Source organism: Gossypium hirsutum, chromosome D06, assembly GCF_007990345.1.
Source record: "Gossypium hirsutum isolate 1008001.06 chromosome D06, Gossypium_hirsutum_v2.1, whole genome shotgun sequence".
NCBI lineage: Eukaryota > Viridiplantae > Streptophyta > Magnoliopsida > Malvales > Malvaceae > Gossypium > Gossypium hirsutum.
The window spans coordinates 20,670,653-20,687,914 of NC_053442.1; the positions used below are offsets into that span (position 1 = coordinate 20,670,653).

Genomic DNA, 17,262 nt, shown 5'->3' on the forward strand with positions numbered 1-17,262 from the left:
CAATTCTTGCAGTTGAATTTTTTAACTCCTTGAACTCTACCAGCGATATTCTATAAGGCGCACTTCAGATAAAGACAGTTCCTAGTGTCACATCAAGAGGGAATTCCATATCTCTAATTGACATAATCCTCGATAATTATTTGAAAATGACATCAGGGAATTTGTTCACAATGGGTACCTATCCGAAGTCTTCCTTCACTATCTTGGAATCTAGGATATGTGCCAAATAGGCATCTCCACCCTTAACCAACGACCTTTGGGTTGAAATTGTTGAAATTCTATAAGGAGCACTTGAGATAAACACCTTATCTCCGTTGGATGATATTAACTATTCCCCTCGGGATTTGCACTCAACCACGGCACTATGCCTTGTCAGCCAATCTAGTCTAAATACGGCGTCGAACTCATGAAAACTTAAAAGCATCAAATTCGCCAGAAAAATATGTCCACCATAACTTAGTGAACAGTTTTTTACCATTCTTTTTACCATATTACTCTAGCCTAGGGGATTTGTGACTAACATATTAACCTTTGTGAGGGTAATTCTAAGACTCCGTCCGATCACAAACTTATCACAAATATAAAAATAGGTAGAGCCAGGGTTTATCAATGCATATATGTAGGTGTTAAATAGAGAAAAGTTACTCGTAATAGCATTGTGGGCTTCGACATCCTCCTTTGCCTACATGACGAACACCATGGCTGAAGCTTTTGGGTTGGGTCTGGTTCTATTCCTTCTTGGGGTTCGCTAGATCGATCTTGATTTAACCATCGTCCCTGATTTTACTTTTGGTTGGGGCTTTCTACCCACCTGTATAGATTGCTCAGTATCCCTTCTACTCTTACGAGACATTCTTTCCTCTAATGGTCTTGGGCTCCACAATTAAAACATCCCCTAGTGATCCTCCAACAAACGCAGTATGTGCTAGCCATAGACATAGCGTGGTGTACACTCTTTTTTTATTGGAAGCCTTCACTTTGTGACTCCCTAGCTGGGGAAGTAGAATACCCTCTAACATGCACTAGAAGCTACATGTTCTCTCATTTTCCTATCCCTGATCCTATTTCTTTCTTGAATGGTTGCTTCCATTCTTTGGGCCTTAGCGAACGAGACGGCAAAGTCTCTAATCTCAAGGGCAAACAGTAGTACCCTCAATTCCTCTTTCAGACCTCCTTCAAACCTAATGCGCAGACCTTCCTCGTCTGGCACCAAATCCTTAGTGTACTTGCTTATCCTAATAAACTCCTTCTCATACTTAAACACTGCTATTTTCCCTTTTTTTAGTTCCAAAAAGTCCTTCTTCATTTGTTCAATAAAGAGTTTATTGACAAACTTTTCCTTAAACTTCCTTAGGAAAAAGTCCTCATTCACCAGATCTCTTAGGACCATGCTAGATATTGTGGTCCACCACTAATATACCTCATCCTCCAATAGAGAGATGGTGTATCTTAAAGTCCTAGTTGGAAGCACTACAGCTCCTTAATCACCTAAGAAACTTGAGAAAGCTAGTTTTCTACTACAACTAGGTTATCTTTTTTACTGCATTGAAACCCTTTAGCACCATATTTATAGATGGTCTCTAGTGAGTCCCCTCTAGGCACTGCCACAATTGGAGCTAGAGGTGCACGGTACGTTGCTTGTGCAACCTCTGTTACCCCCGTTGTCTTCACTTGTCTCACTGATTCATCATGGCATTTGTTGGATGAGGTTTAGGTAGCTCCCATGTAATGTTCAAACCATTGTCGCATAACATGCCCTATCATTTCCATTAAGGCATCTCGAGCCTCGGTTACTAATACTCCCCTACTGAAAGATGGTGTAAGGTTGCTTATCTGTGGATGAGCTTTACATTGTATTTCCTTACTCTCATCTTTCCTAGCATTCTCCAACATGCTTCTTTCTTTGCTACAATATACATAATTTTAATTAGCGCTACTCTGGGAAATACAACAGAATATAGGTAACATGTATTGCAGGGTTTCTAACTAACATTGGTTTCTAAGAATCGGTTAAAATAAAACTCTGATACCAACTAAACTTATAACACCTATGCCAGACTTTATCCCCAAATCTTGTTACAGAGCATCACAAGTTGACCCAATTCGAAAACACGACTTTCTTCTCTTCTTTGAAGATTAGACCATTGTCTATTTTAACGCATACCCTTTTTTTTCCAAAACAGTGCTCCTTTAGTTTAAGGTCATTTGTTTTTTTTAAAGCGTTATTTTAAAATATCAACTCGTCACATTTAAAGATTAAAGATTTGAGGATTAATCCTAGGTGGCTATCTAAATTATCATTAATAAATCATAAATAGCATTATGTTGTTAAGGCTTCCATTCAATATATAATGTTTTCAAAATAACATTTAATACAGATTAAAAATTTTAGAATGGAGGTTTCTAACAGTTGACCTAACACCCCCAATGATTACATGTTAACCACACAATTAAGAAGGCTCACACATGTCCGCAGATTTAGCTGTATCCCTTCGATCACCACACTTATTGTAACAGCCCGATTCTGGGCCTAGTCGGAATAGTGGTTTCGGGACCACAAATCCGACGAGGGAAAATATGGTTATTATTATATTTTTATGGTCTACAATATCACGAAAAATTTTCGTAAAAATTTCGTTCAAAAATTTCGACGTTTGGGCACTCAATTTAGTCAAAAGGACTAAATTGTAAAAAGTGAAAAAGTTGAGTTCTATATGTAGAAGTGTCTAATTGATATGAAATTATAAGTTGGGGGTCCTTATGTGGTAATTAGACCATTAGTAATTGATGGACAAAAATAGACATAAGAAATGAGAGAAATATTTTTTTTAAGTGGGGGCATTTTAGTCATTTGGTTATAAAAAGAATAAAATGGGAAAAAGATGACAAAAATCATCATCTTCTCCATAAGTTGCTGCCGAATTTTAAGGGACACCATAGCTAAGGTTTCTTTGCTTTTTCAAGCTCATAGTAAGTGCATCTTAGTCCCGTTTTTAATGTTCTTCGCATTTTTAGAATCCTCGTAGCTCGGTTTAGCTTATTCTAGCAATAATTCGTGTTAGGATTCATATTTAGAAAAATACCCATAGGTGAAATGTGTTTATTTTGCTATTTTATGGTGGAATATGAAGCTAGAAATTATGTTAAACAATTTTTGCTAAGCGATTTTAAACGAAAACGAGTAAATTGACATAATCGGTAAAAATGGTTAATGTTCAAAAGTATGTGTTAGAGTGAGAATTTGATGTTTCCATAGAAGGGGAAAGTGTTCAGCATGTCATAAACATAAGAATAAGTGATGAAGTTTAATTTCCGAGCTTGGGGACAAAAGTGTAATTATGTAAAAGTTTGGGGATAAAATTGTAATTTTTCAAAAAGTTGGGTGGTGGACTGTTTTAATAAATGTGAACATTAAACGAGTTAAATTTGCTATTATAGATCAAGAGAGACGGGAAGATTATCTCAAACGAGGAAAAGAAAAGATAGTGGAGTGAATTACAAAATTACGATATTTTGCACCGAGGTAAGTAAACACGTGACTTAATGTATTATTTTGGTATTACTTGATATGTGTTGAGATTTATTTGAATATAAAATAAATGTTTGGCAAGATTCCAAAAATGTTGTTAAATTGGGAAAGGTGGTAAGGAGTTGCAAAACACGGTTTTTGGTTGAACACTCGGAATAGGCCGGAGCATATTGCATATAAAGGGATTGCTGTGTGCTGATTCCCCTATTCATTGGTGGTTGCTAAGTGCTGATTCCACCATATTTTAAATGTTGAAGGGGGCTGCTAAGTGCTGATTCCCCGAGGGGTTGCTAAGTGCTGATTCCCCTACCTATTGGTGGTTGCTAAGTGCTGATTCCACCATATTTTAAATGTGAAAGGGGGCTGCTAAGTGCTGATTCCCCCCGAGGGGTTCCTAAGTGCTGATTCCCTGACCCATTTGGTGGTTGCTAAGTGCTGGTTCCACCGCATCTGAAATGTGAAGGGGGTTGCTAAGTGCTGATTCCCCCAAGGGGTTGCTGTGTGCTGATTCCCCGATTCATTGGTGGTGCTAAGTGCGGAATCCAGCAACAACGGTTAACATTCCGAGTGTTCAACGAGTAAATTGAGAAGGTGCATATTCATATATGTGGTGGACGAGTTTATGGGAGGAATATCGGGTTTGATACTTAATCAACCCATGTATAAGATGGGAGGAAAAATAAAAAATACAAAAGAAACAATTTGAATGCAAAACTGTTTTGAATGGCAGCGGTTGGGCAACTTTGAAAAATCACCATAAATGGTGAAAAATGAATTGGAGGTTGAATAAAATATGAAATTGAAGCTGAATGAGTCTATTTTCATATGAAAGAAGTGGGAAAAGCAAAGGAATTATATATTTGGGGATATTTAAATTTTACTGAGATAGGGTTGGATTGAATTCGAAATCCCCTGTTCCAAATTTGGAAAATCACCAAAAATTATACAAAAATAATTGTGGCCCGAAATTTATATGAATGGATTCCTTTTTGAGTCTATTTTTAATAGAAACAAACGATAACATTTTTTGAAACTTGTATAGAGATTTATGTGAACTTTTGTAAGGGGAGGTCAGGACTGTCGGGTAGTGAAACAGGGGAAACTTTAATGAATAAACTGTACTAATTTGCCCAACCAAAAATTCTGAAAATTTTATGGTGGAAATATATATAGACCTAGTTTCAGGGAAAATTTACGAAATTTTATTTGGAGCCCTGTAGCTCCTGATAAAAATAAATTAGTGACCATGACGCAGAAATACTGCTTGCTGGAATTTGACCAAATAATGAAATTTGTTTGTGATAAAAGTTATATTTTGGTGTAATCATGTGGGAAATTTATCCACTTGTCATATGTTTACTTACTAAGCTATATGCTTATTTGCTTTTATTTTTCCCTTGATTATAGTGATATCCATCAACTTAGAATTGGGACGGAGTCGGACAATCATCCACACTATCATCCGTGTTTGGGTATTTTGCTACTGGTATTCCGGAAATTATGGCATGTATAGACGACTTTATGTAATGTGGCGTCACTGTATATATATATGTTATGGTTCGATCTAAAATGTGGCGTTTATAAATAGTTAAATTGTGTATCTTTATACAACTGTTATGGTTGGAAATTTGAATTGTGGTTGGAAATTGCAGGGGGTTTAAGCAAAAACAAGCAGAAATGCTGTCGAAATTTAAAAAAAAATTAGTAATACCTCGTACTCTGTTCTGGTAAGGAATATGAATAAGGGGTGTTACATTTTAGTGGTATCAGAGCTACGGTTTAGCCGGTTCTCGGGCCAATAAAATATGTGTAAAAGTTAGTCTATACATGCCATAAATATATTGTGATAGTGTGATGATTTCTGACAATTTAAAATTTTGTTTTATATAGTAAATGGACCCTGACCGAAGTGTGGCAGATGATGTTGAAAGTAACGCGCTGACTCCCGCACAAGGGACCGCGCATGAAGAGAGTAGACATGAGACACATGGACAGGATGAGGCTCGGGAAGCCTTCCTTCGGATGATGAGTGATTGGTATACAGAATATGTCCGTGTAAATCTGAATGTTCCACCTCCTCCACCCCCTCCTATTCCTCAACCGGTCCCCGTAGCTCCACGAAGTGCTGAATTGGTGAGATCAAGTAAACCACCCGTTGATAGAATTCGAAAGCATGGGGCTGAAGATTTCAGGGCCAATGTTGATGATGATCCGGAAAAAGCCGAGTTTTGGCTTGAAAATACTATTCGGGTATTTGATGAATTATCTTGTACTCCCGAGGAATGTTTGAAATGTGTTGTGTCTTTATTGAAGGATTCGGCATACCGTTGGTGGAAAACATTAATAACGGTGGTTCCAAAAGAAAGAGTTACTTGGGACTTCTTTCAGGAAGAATTTAGAAAGAAATATGTAAGCCAACGGTTTATTGATCAGAAGCGCAAAGAGTTTCTCGGATTGAAACAGGGCCGAATGTTAGTAACAGAATATGAACGGGAGTTTGTCCGGCTTAGTAAATATGCCCAGGAATGTGTGCCTACGGAGGCTATTATGTGTAAAAGATTTGAAGAGGGGCTAAATGAAGACATCAGATTGCATGTTGGAATTTTAGAGTTAAAAGAATTTGTGGTATTAGTTGATCGTGCCTGCAAAGCTGAAGAGCTGAGTAGAGAAAAGAGAAGGGCAGAGATGGAAGCTCGAGATGTAAGAAAGAGGTCAATGGCAGGACATTTCAATCCCAACCGAAGAGGTTTAAAGGGATGGATTCACGACCAACTGGTTCAGTTGGGTATTCACGCAGAGACCGAGGGAGGTCATATTCCGGAGTTAAAACTAGAGCTACCTCAGTGGCAAGTGTGGGCAATGTAGGAAACACCAGACCTGAATGTCAATAGTGTGGCAGACGACATACTGGTGAGTGTTGGGGATTTAAATGAGCTTGTTTCAGGTGTGGTTCCCAAGAGCATTATGTAAAAGATTTCCCTGAGAGAATAGAGGAAGAAAAATTACAAAGAGCTGGATCGGGTGATATTGTCAGTAAAGGCAGACCACCGAAAAATGTGGGGAGCAAAGCCATTGGTAAAAGTATGGTAAAAGATGCAGCTGGAGGATCAGAAACTAGAGCGTCTGCCAGGACTTATGCCATACGCACTCGAGAGGATGCCTCATCTCCCGACGTGATTACTGGTACATTTTCTCTTCACGATATTGATGTTATTGCTTTGATTGACCCTGGCTCTACTCATTCATATGTATGCGTGAATTTGGTATCTAGTAAGAAATTGCCTGTTGAAAACACTGAATTTGTAGTTAAAGTATCAAATCCTTTAGGCAAATGTGTCTTAGTCGATAAGGTTTGCAAGAATTGTCCCCTGATGATTCAAGGTCACTGTTTCCCGACTAATTTGATGTTGTTACCATTTGATGAGTTTGATGTTATTTTGGGGATGGATTGGTTGATATTGCATGATGCCAAGGTAAAATGTAGACAGAAAATTCTTGAATTAAATTGTGAAAACGATGAAATTCTCCGGGTTGAAACAAAGGAGCCGAATAAATTGCCTATGGTAATTTCGCACATGTCTGCTCAGAAATACTTGAGAAAGGGATGTGAAGTTTATCTTGCTTATGTGCTGAACACGGATATTACTGGGTCGAAGCTTGAACCAGTGCCGGTAGTTTGTGAATTTCCAGAAGTTAGTTTTCTATTGATCTGTTACCTAGTACTGCATCGATTTCTATTGCACCGTATCGGATGGCTTCGACTAAGTTGAAAGAATTAAAAGCTCAGTTACAAGAGTTGACAGATAAAGGATTTGTGAGACCGAGTTTTTCTCCTTGGGGTGCTCCTATGTTATTTGTGAAAAAGAAGGACGGCTCTATGAGACTTTGTATTGACTATCGTCAGCTCAATAAGGTGACTATAAAGAACAAGTATCCTTTGCCGAGAATTGATGATTTGTTTGACCAATTAAAAGGGCCAACAGTGTTTTCCAAGATCGATCTGAGGTCTGGTTACTATCAGTTGAGAGTTAAAGAGTCTGATGTGCCGAAAACTGCCTTTAGGACAAGGTATGGACACTATGAATTTCTGGTAATGCCTTTTGGGTTGACTAATGCTCCGGCTATTTTTATGGACTTGATGAACCGAATTTTCCGGCCATACTTGGATAAGTTCGTGGTGGTGTTCATAGATGATATTTTAATCTATTCTCGGGATGAATCTGAGCATGCAAAACATTTGAGAACTGTATTGCAGATTCTGAGAGAAAAGAAATTGTATGCTAAATTCAGCAAAAGTGAGTTTTGGCTTCGTGAGGTTGGATTCTTGTGACATATAGTTTCAAGTGAAGGTATTCGGGTTGATCCAAGTAAAATTTTAGCAATTGTTGATTGGGAGCCACCAAAGAATGTGACCGAGGTTAGAAGCTTTCTGGGCTTAGCTGGGTATTACAGACGGTTTGTCAAGGGATTCTCGATGATTGCTTCTCCTATGACTAAGTTACTGTAGAAGAATGTCAAGTTTGAATGGACCGATAAATGTCAACAGAGTTTTGAAAAGTTGAAGGCATTATTGACTGAGGCGCCAGTGTTGGTGCAACCTGAGTCCGGGAAGGAGTTTGTAATTTACAGTGATGCATCGTTGAATGGTCTTGGGTGTGTGTTAATGCAAGAGGGCAAAATAATAGCTTATGCTTCAAGACAGCTGAAACCGCATGAAAAGAATTATCCGACGCATGATTTAGAATTGGCTGCTATTGTTTTTGCTTTAAAAATTTGGCGTCATTATTTGTATGGTGAAAAGTGCCGAATCTTCACTGATCATAAGAGTTTGAAGTATTTGATGAGCCAAAAAGACTTGAATTTGTGGCAACGAAGATGGCTCGAGCTAATTAAAGACTATGAGCTAGTGATTGATTATCACCCCAGGAAAGCTAATGTGGTTGCTGATGCCTTGAGCAGAAAATCTTTATTTGCTTTGAGAGCTATGAGTACGAGATTAACTTTATCTGACGATGGTTCAATTTTGGCTAAATTGAGAGTTAGACCGTTATTTCTTCAGCAGATGCGGGAAGCTCAAAAGAATGACAATAAATTGCAAGTCAGAAGAGCTCAGTGTGAAGCAGGCGTTGATTCAGATTTTCAAATTGGTTCAGATGACTGCTTGATGTTCCGGGACAAAATATGTGTACCGAGAAATGATGAGCTAATTCAGACCATTTTATGTGAGGCACACAATGGTGATTTATCAGTCCATCCAGGTAGTGTGAAAATGTATAATGATTTGAAGAAGTTGTATTGGTGGCCGGGCATGAAAAAGGATATCTCGGAATTTGTATCGAAGTGTTTAATTTGTCAACAAGTGAAAGCTGAGCATCAAGTACCATCGGGTTTACTTCAGCCGATAACGATTCCAGAGTGGAAGTGGGACAGTATTACGATGGATTTTGTGACAGGATTGCCTTTAACTCCAAAGAAGAAAGATGCTATTTGGGTAATTGTTGATAGATTGACAAAGTCAGCCCATTTTATTCCGATACGCATTGATTACTCACTTGACAGGTTGGCGGAATTATATGTTGCTGAAATAGTGAGATTACACGGGGTGCCTAAATCTATTATATCGGATAGAGATCCGAGATTTACTTCGAGGTTTTGGATAAAGTTGCAGGAAGCCTTGGGTACGAAATTGAATTTCAGTACTGCGTTTCATCTGCAAACTGACGGGCAATCAGAAAGAGTGATTCAAGTTCTTGAAGACATGCTCCAGTGTTGTATTTTAGAATTGGAAGGCAGATGGGAGAAATATCTACCATTAGCTGAATTTGCTTATAACAATAGCTATCAGTCAAGTATACGAATGGCACCGTATGAAGCATTATATGGGCGTAAGTGTAAAACTCCTTTATATTGGACTGAGCTCGGTGAGAACCGGATTCATGGAGTTGACTTGGTGAAAGAAACTGAAGAAAAGGTGAAAATAATTCGTGACTGCTTAAAGGCTGCTTCAGATCGGCAAAAGTCGTATGCGGATTTAAAGAGGAAAGAAATTGAGTTTCAAGTGGGTGATAAGGTATTCTTGAAAGTATCTCCATGGAAAAAGATTCTGAGATTTGGTCGTAAAGGTAAATTGAGTCCACGTTTTATTGGACCATATGAAGTTATTGAAAGAGTTGGCCCTGTAGCTTATCGGTTAGCTTTACCGCCGGAGTTGAAAAAGATACATAATGTATTTCATGTGTCGATGTTGTGACATTATCGTTTGGATCCTTCACATATAGTTTCTCCTACAGAGATTGAGGTTCGACCAGATATGACTTATGAGGAGGAACCGATAAAAATTCTGGCTCGAGAGGTCAAACAGTTAAGGAATAAAAATATAGCCTTAGTGAAAGTGTTGTGGCAAAAACATGGAATGGAAGAGGCTACGTGGGAACCGGAGGAAGTTATAAGGAAACAGTACCCAAACCTTTTTTCCGGTAAGATTTTCGGGGACGAAAATCCCTAAGGGTGGAGAGTTGTAACAGCCCGATTCTAGGCCTAGTCGGAATAGTGGTTTCGGGACCACAAATCCGACGAGGGAAAATATGGTTATTATTATATTTTTATGGTCTACAATTTCACGGAAAATTTTCGTAAAAATTTCGTTCGAAAATTTCGACGTTTGGGCACTCAATTTAGTCAAAAGGACTAAATTGTAAAAAGTGCAAAAGTTGAGTTCTATATGTAGAAGTGTCTAATTGATATGAAATTACACGTTGGGGGTCCTTATGTGGTAATTAGACCATTAGTAATTGATGGACAAAAATAGACATAAGAAATGAGAGAAATAGATTTTTTTTAAGTGGGGGCATTTTAGTCATTTGGTTATAAAAAGAATAAAATGGGAAAAAGATGACAAAAATCATCATCTTCTCCATAAGTTGCTGCCGAATTTTAAGGGACACCATAGCTAAGGTTTCTTTTCTTTTTCAAGCTCATAGTAAGCGCATCTTAGCCCCGTTTTTAATGTTTTTCGCATTTTTAGAATCCTCGTAGCTCGGTTTAGCTTATTCTAGCAATAATTCGTGTTAGGATTCATATTTGGAAAAACACCCATAGGTGAAATGTGTTTATTTTGCTGTTTTATGGTGGAATATGAAGCTAGAAATTATGTTAAACAATTTTTGCTAAGCGATTTTAAACGAAAACGAGTAAATTGACATAATCGGTAAAAATGGTTAATGTTCAAAAGTATGTGTTAGAGTGAGAATTTGATGTTTCCATAGAAGGGAAAAGTGTTCAGCATGTCATAAACATAAGAATAAGTGATGAAGTTTAATTTCCGAGCTTGGGGACAAAAGTGTAATTATGTAAAAGTTTGGGGGCAAAATTGTAATTTCTCAAAAAGTTGGGTGGTGGACTATTTTAATAAATGTGAACATTAAACGAGTTAAATTTGCTATTATAGATCAAGAGAGACGGGAAGATTATCTCAAACGAGGAAAAGAAAAGATAGTGGAGTGAATTGCAAAATTACGATATTTTGCACCGAGGTAAGTAAACACGTGACTTAATGTATTATTTTGGTATTACTTGATATGTGTTGAGATTTATTTGAATATAAAATAAATGTTTGGCAAGATTCCAAAAATGTTGTTAAATTGGGAAAGGTGGTAAGGAGTTGCAAAACACGGTTTTTGGTTGAACACTCGGAATAGGCCGGAGCATATTGCATATAAAGGGATTGCTGTGTGCTGATTCCCCTATTCATTGGTGGTTGCTAAGTGCTGATTCCACCGTATTTTAAATGTTGAAGGGGGCTGCTAAGTGCTGATTCCCTCGAGGGGTTGCTAAGTGCTGATTCCCCTACCTATTGGTGGTTGCTAAGTGCTGATTCCACCGTATTTTAAATGTGAAAGGGGGCTGCTAAGTGCTGATTCCCCCCGAGGGGTTGCTAAGTGCTGATTCCCTGACCCATTTGGTGGTTGCTAAGTGCTGGTTCCACCGCATCTAAAATGTGAAGGGGGTTGCTAAGTGCTGATTCCCCCAAGGGGTTGCTGTGTGCTGATTCCCCGATTCATTGGTGGTGCTAAGTGCGGAATCCAGCAACAACGGTTAACATTCCGAGTGTTCAACGAGTAAATAGAGAAGGTGAATATTCATATATGTGGTGGACGAGTTTATGGGAGGAATATCGGGTTTGATACTTAATCAACCCATGTATAAGATGGGAGGAAAAATAAAAAATACAAAAGAAACAATTTGAATGCAAAACTGTTTTGAATGGCAGCGGTTGGGCAACTTTGAAAAATCACCATAAATGGTGAAAAATGAATTGGAGGTTGAATAAAATATGAAATTGAATCTGAATGAGTCTATTTTCATATGAAAGAAGTGGGAAAAGCAAAGGAATTATATATTTGGGGATATTTAAATTTTACTGAGACAGGGTTGGATTGAATTCGAAATCCCCTGTTCCAAATTTGGAAAATCGTAAAAAATTGTAAAAAAATAATTATGGCTTGAAATTTATATGAATGGATTCCGTTTTGAGTCTATTTTTAATAGAAACAAATGAGAACATTTTTTGAAACTTTTATAGAGAGTTATGTGAATTTTTGTAAGGGGAGGTCAGGACTGTCAGGTAGTGAAACAGGGGAAACTTTAATTAATAAACTGTACTAATTGGCCTGATCAAAAATTCTGAAAATTTTATGGTGGAAAGATATATAAATCTAGTTTCAGGAAAAATTTACAGAATTTTATTTGGAGCCCTGTAGCTCCTGATAAAAATAAATTAGTGACCATGACGCAGAAATACTGCTTGCTGGAATTTGACCAAATAATGAAATTTGTTTGTGATAAAAGTTATATTTTGGTGTAATCATGTGGGAAATTTATCCACTTGTCATATGTTTACTTACTAAGATATATGCTTATTTGCTTTTATTTTTCCCTTGATTATCGTGATATCCATCAACTTAGAATTGGGACGGAGTCGGACAATCATCCACACTATCATCCGCGTTTGGGTATTTTGCTACTGGTATTCCGGAAATTATGGCATGTATAGACGACTTTATGTAATGTGGCGTCACTGTATATATATATGTTATGGTTCGATCTAAAATGTGGCGTTTATAAATAGTTAAATTGTGTATCTTTATACAACGGTTTTGGTTGGAAATTTGAATTGTGGTTGGAAATTACAGGGGGTTTAAGCAAAAACAAGCAGAAATGCTGTCGAAATTTTAAAAAAAAAATTAGTAATACCTCGTACTCTGTTCCGGTAAGGAATACGAGTAAGGGGTGTTACACTTATCCTAAGAACCTAAAAAGAATAAGAAACTGGGTTAGTTTGTAGCAGAGGACAACACCATAATCATGCTCCTCCTATTAACGTATAGCATGGGTTTCTAAACTCATATAAAATAGTCACGGACACATCTGCTCCGTGAATACACCACTTATGTGAACTATTTAAGACCGGCAGGCTCACGGTTTATGTTTTCATGTAACATGCACTACCAAATGCATTTTTTTTCCACGTACTCCCTTTCTTATGCTAACGTCTTGTCATGGTTCCCAAAGAACCCATTTTTCATGTATCTTAATATCTGGTCATTAAGCTTTATAACAACATCACCTCCATATCCTCCTAACTCCCCTCCTTGTATAAACACATGAGTGTTACCCCGCAAGGTTAGGTTTTCACCAATCATGATTTGCATATAAGTGTCAAACCAGAGGCAAAATATTTTATCCTACGTCTTCGATATCATAAAATACAAGATCCCTCCGATACATCCTCTCACCCGTTTGGATACGGAGCTTGTGCACTAACGAATGAGTACTTATACCATATGTATAACATGTTTTCCGGGTCTGTTTAATCGTTTTTAACCATGCATGCACTAACTCTTTGATTAGGTATTCTCAAACATGAACACTAGATACAAATGACAAATCCACTTACTTGGTTGTATCATACATTGGAGTAAAGGATTTAAAATAGGTACCAAACACAAAGTATAGAGGAACTCACCAGAGTACTTTACTTAGAGCTTTGTCTATTCTACTGGTTCTTTCCCTTTCTTATTGAGACATTTTCTCGTTTCTTTGGTTAAAATAATGAAACAACCTCTTTAATCATAAAAAATGACCAAGAAATTATAATACTGTAGGAATCTATAGACATACAAACACCTTTTGGATAAAAATTTTCGTCCTACCCATTATTCTAAGAGATTATTACCCATCCTTTCGTAATTTAGTTGCTATCTATCTAGTAAAACTTAAAAGAAGGTTTAAGAAATTACTAATAGGTGACTAACACGAAAGTTCTCCTAAGTTTCTTTCCTAGTTCCTTCGATGATAATAGAGTCTAGTCATAAATCTTCTCTCCACTGTCACGTTATCCTATTTGTAGATAACCCATGTCAAAATCCCAATCAGGATTATCTCTAATCATTACTCATTCTCGTAAGCTTCCACTAATTATCACATCCTACGAGGCTCTACAAGTGTCCTAATTACTAACACGATGACTCTACTAAGATGCCAGGTGACCTAAACTTACCTTGTTAGTCATCGTACTTACTTAAGTAACGACTCTAAAAGAAATACAGGTGGCAATCTTTTTAGCAGGAAAGCCCGTCTAATAAGGTCATCACCCTGACTATAATCTCGCTCTCACTCTGACTGGTTATCCGTAGTATTGGAAAAGTTCTTCATAGCAATCCGCCACGAAGCTACTCACCTTATCTGGCCTAAGTCTCGGAACTTAGGTGGTCTTTGTCGGTGAATTCTCTTGAACTAGTCTGGTTCACCAAACTAGGGTGTGACAATTAAAATGTACTTAGATATGTAGGTAAGCAAATAGAGCTGCAAATTGGACAACAAAAGGAGCAAAAAAAGAATATATATAGTGTCAATTGGGTGGAACCACTCCCATCTTCTCTTGCCAACATTTTGAACAAAGATGGTCTGTCAGCTCCCTCATAAGATGTTTACGTGTTGGTCCTAAATTTAAGGACATTACAAGTGTTTGTTGTTTTCTCACTCTTAAAACTGGGATGTTTGTTGTGTTGATGTGTACTATTGGTTTTTTTAATAATATTTTCTTTTTATAGGAAAAAAATCAAATTTGATAGATTTAAATAAAATACTATAAACATTTGTGAGCATTTGTAAGCCTTGATTTTATGATTCTTAGCCAGAACACAGAATCAATCACTCAATTTTGAAACTATTAATTACTTTTTACAGAAGATTTGAACAAAAAATTTAAACATTAAATAGATATTTTTTTAATCTAAAATTTAAGTTATTTTTATGGGACAAATAATTAATAATGTATATGTACTTAGTATATACTGACATGGAAATTCTTCTCTTTAGCTACTTCTATTTGTCATTCTTATTTCCCTCTTATAAAAAACAATTTATTTCTTAAGGTAAAAGACATCTATTTCTATCAAAAAGTGGTTGGAAGAAGTGGAAGTGGAAGTGGAAGTGGATTTCTTTTCTAGTTATTTGGACCAAGTTCGAATTATGAAGTTGACACTATTGAGAAGACTTTACCTGAATATCCCCCTGACCCAAATAGTACTAGATTTAGACCGTAAAATAAATGAGAACACTTGTGTTTATACAATAAAAAAAGACATTTATTTTTCAAGGTTTAGTATAAAATGTACTTTCTTTTAGAAAAAAAGTGCAGATCGAACAACAAAGCAATCCAAAAAAGAATACATGGTCTAAATAGGTCTGATCAACCTCAGGCATTACGAAGTAAAACACGATCGCACCATAATTAGACAACTTGAAGATCAGACCACAAGAAACGTAGGGGCAACGGTGAAAGATCATGTGCAAAGCCCTAACATTGTAGAACAAAAAGAATATATTAACTCCTATCAGTTGTAGTTGCAGTCTTCATCATTGAGGTGACTTTCAAATTCTCCAATCTTGATGTCAAGGACATGAACCACTTATCATTGAATCCACAGTCCAAAATTGGGGAACAGGAGATTAAAAACATAATTCTATGTATTTGAGATATTATCCACCTGGCGCAATCACAATGGTTTGAAGAATATACAATAAATTAGGAAAAAATTTCTCATAAACCCTCTTAATATCTATTTACTAAGTAATTTTCAAATAAAAAACCAACGACACCCTTGCTATTATTTATCTATATATTTTTACTTATTTTAATTATACATTTATTTTTAATTATAAAATAATGTAAATGATTGGGGTCTGCCCTAAAGTGGCACGTGTTTGTCTAGCAAGTCTAGGGTTTATCGACTGGAATTCTTCAATTTGTTCTCATTGTTTGCTTTTGTGTTGGATTTTTTATGCAAACAAATAAAATTCTCTTGACTAAACAAAGTCTTTTCATTTTCTATTTGAAATTCTGAATTGTTTGAAAGAATCAAATTTCAATACCTAGGTAAGCTCTGTTCTATTGAGTCATAGTAAAAGAGATATCGATGGAGAAAGAATTGGAAGAATTAAGTCTAGAGGAAGAAGAGGTTGAAGGGATGCAATTTGCAGTGGAGATTAGGCCACAGAAACCTATTTATGAGATGTGTTTAGTTTGTTGTTGTCTTTTGTTTGTTTTATGAGGTTGATGTGGACAGTGTGATGAATGGAACGCCATGGATTTTTAATAATCATCTTCTTTTACTCCATAGATTACAAGAGGGTGATGATCCAAATTTGGTACAGTTGTTTTATGCTGACTTTTGGGTGCAAGTTCATGATCTTCTATCAGGTTTTTTCTATGATTGTGTGGCAAAACAGCTAGGGGATTTTGTTAGGAAGTTCCTGAAACATGAAAAAATAGATTAATCAAGATTATCAGGATTTTATGCGTATTAGAATCCAAATAGACGTTAGAAAACCATTAAAGATGAAGAAAAAGATTATGATTTCTCAGTCTACTTTTGTTTATATGAAATTTTGATATAAAAAATTGTCCTTATTCTACTTCCTGTATGGGTGCTTGGAACATGGTGATAAGTTTTTTCAAATGAGGATTAATCTAGGTCTAAAATAAGTGAAGTATGGATGGGATATTTCTTTAAAGGCACAACCACGACGAGCTAGTATCATACCAAGTGTATGGTTGATGAAGGATAAGTTGGGAAGGAATTTTGAGAAAGTTGGTGGTAAAATAACAGCTACGAACAATAGTATTAGAGAATATAATCTTGATCTGCAACAAAACCAGGGTTTTATTACCCAAACCCTAAGACTTAATTTAGAAGGTAAGAATAAGCAAGATAAAGTAAAGGGAATTGTATTGAGTATTGAGGAGAAGGAAGAGGATATAGAAGAAGATAGTGAGGAAATATCTTTGGAGAGAGACGAAAGGAAGAAAAGGCATAGGTCTAACAACCATGTATTAGGTCGATTTTTATCAAAAGGGGACGATGGACTAGGAGACCAAAAGGGAACTAATTACACAAATCAAATATCAGTGACTACCAATAGGCAAGCTGGCCGACTACAATGAAAATCCTTAGTTGAAATGTCTGTGGATTGGGGAGTTCACGGGGCATTAGAAGGCTTTAACTTGCGTTGAAGTTCAATAGTCCCCAAATAGTCTTCCTTGTGGAGACAAAAGTTGACAAGTATCGAATGGAAAGAATTAGACGGCAGTGTGGCTTTCAATTTGGCATTGATGTGCCGGTAATTGGAACACATTGTGGGCCGAGCCTTGGTTGGAAGGAGGAAATATC

General features: G+C 36.7%; 1 long non-coding RNA gene across 1 annotated transcript; it reads left to right on the forward strand.

Moving 5' to 3' along the window:
• Positions 1-3,438: 3,438 nt before the first annotated feature.
• LOC121218511 (uncharacterized) lies at positions 3,439-5,135 on the forward strand. The gene is made up of 2 exons (XR_005914798.1): positions 3,439-3,523; positions 4,937-5,135. It is a non-coding gene; the product is annotated as an uncharacterized lncRNA (long non-coding RNA).
• The last annotated feature ends 12,127 nt before the right edge of the window (positions 5,136-17,262 follow it).